Raw genomic sequence first — 2,488 nt, 5'->3', positions numbered from 1 at the left:
GTCAAAGCAGGAAATAAAGGCAAATCTAATAACACCTTAGCCTCACATTGGTTAACCAATCTTCTTAATCACCTAGAAAACTTGTTTAGGTGATTTCATTACGGTATTTCTAGGATTATAATAAAAATTATATCTAAAATTTAATAAAATTATTGTCATAATTGAAGTGAGAAAATAACCACTATATAATGATTATTTATTTAGAGATTTTTAAGTGCTCCCAGGAATCAACTTTCAAAGGTTTATACCAGAAACTGTTCAATAGCAAAATAGGAACCAAAAATGATACGGTTTTTATATGGCTCATAAAATGCAATGTATTAGATCAAGGAAGCAGCTAATAAGCCTGAGCTTCAACTTTGATCTTCTCCACAATAATCATTGTGAAGGCTTCTACTTCTGCTACTCTTTGGGCAGGCTGAGATTCTCGAAAATTTTATAACCAATGATAGATGTTTCTCTCTGTCTATAGTTAGAATGCATAGCAGAGAACTGAGACAATTTTAAGTCTAATTTAAGCCTACTTTCCCCCCATTAGGTTACTGATACCTAAAATAATTCCAATGAGTGATAATCCAGGACATTTATAGATGCTTCAGATCAAACAAATCCTGAGCTACATGAAGCAAGATCAACTTCCTCTTGGCTGGATTTGAATCTTTTAGAAAAGTGCTATATGCTGTTTGGAGTCATATATTCCTTTGCTAATCTGATAAAATCTGTAGGTCCTAAATGCAAATGCTCCCCAAGTTGAAAATTGAACATAATTCAATTCTACACAACCCAAACCTACAGTGCACAGACAGTGGTTTGAGAACAGCAGAGAATGGAAAGGAAATAAGTGATCCACATAAATATCTTTGATATTTAAGTTATGAATATATGTTCCTTAAATACAACTTTTTACTTAGTATGGTACATTTTATGGTTTCTCTAGAAAAAATATTTCTCTATAAAACACATGGTCCATGCACAAGTCTCACTTTTTCCTACCGCAGAAACAGGCCTTACACTGATCCTGCTGGGAGACTTACTATGTGGAAAATTGAAGTTCAGTTCCACAGGGATTTTTGTTCTGTTTTTTTAGTTGTGTTTGTTTTGTTTTGTTTTGACTATTTAATTCCTTCTGGTGAGAAAACAAGTGTAATCTAGAATTTTAAAGCAGGAAGCTTGTGGTTATTAAAAAATAAAACAAAACACACCTTTATAAGATTACAGAAGAAAAATTATATAACTTTTAATAGATACAAACCAGTATTTTGTTATATCCCACATTTATTCATGGTTTTCAAAACCTCTTAGCAAACCAGGAATAAATGGAACTTAATTGGAAAAACGTACAGCAAACATCATATTTAATGGTGAACTGTTAAAATATCTAAAATTTTTGATTTAAAAAATTGGAAATCAGACAAGGTATGTGTGTACTTCATTTCTATTACATTTGACACTGTGTGGGCTTACTTAATGAAATAAGGCAAGAAAAAGAAATAAGAGACATAAATATCACAAAAATGAAGTTAAACTACCTTTGTTCATAGATTATGTGACTGCATATGTACAATACAAGAGAATCTGTCCAACAAACAAACAAACTTTTCACTAGATCCAGTAAGTGAATTCATGAAGGTCTCAGGATACAAGGTCAAACACAGTTACACGTCGTTTAACACCAAGTGTATGTTCTGAGAAATGCACTGCTAGGTTATTTCATCATTATGCAAACATCAAAGAGTGTACTTAACATAAACCTAGATAATATAGCATACTACATACCTAAGCTACGTGGTATAGCCTAGTGCTTCTAGGCTATAACCTGTAGAGCAGGCACAATATTATGCTAGATACTGCAGGCAATTGTAACGCAATGGTAAGTATTTGTGTGTGTAAACACTTCTAAATATAGAAAAGATGCTATTAAAATACTGTATTAGAATCTTACGTGACCAGTCTCTTAGGTGTGGTCTGTCCTTGACCAAAGTATGGTTATGTGGCACATGCTGTAGAAAAATTATTATTATTATTATTTTATTATACTTTAAGTTCTGGGATACATGTGCAGAACGTGCAGGTTTGTTGTACAGGTATACACGTGCCATGGTGGTTTGCTGCACTCCTCGACCTGTCATCTACATTAGGTATTTCTCCTAGTGCTATCCCTCCCCCAGCCCCCCAACCCCTGATAGGCCCCGATGTGTGATGCTCCCCTCCCTGTGTCCATGTGTTCTCATTGTTCAATTCCCACTTATGAATGAGAACATGTGGTGTTTGGTTTTCTGTTCCTGTGTTAGTTTGCTGAGAATGATGGTTGCCAGCTTCATCCATGTCCCTGCAAAAGACATGAACTCATCCTTTTTTATGGATGCATAGTATTCCATGATGTATATGTGCCACATTTTCTTTATCCAGTCTATCATTGATGGGCAATAGGGTTGGTTCCAGGTCTTTGCTATTGTGAACAGTGCTGCAATAAACATATGTGTGCCTG

Source organism: Pan troglodytes, chromosome 5, assembly GCF_028858775.2.
Source record: "Pan troglodytes isolate AG18354 chromosome 5, NHGRI_mPanTro3-v2.0_pri, whole genome shotgun sequence".
NCBI classification, from domain to species: domain Eukaryota; kingdom Metazoa; phylum Chordata; class Mammalia; order Primates; family Hominidae; genus Pan; species Pan troglodytes.
This window is presented reverse-complemented; position numbering follows the sequence as displayed.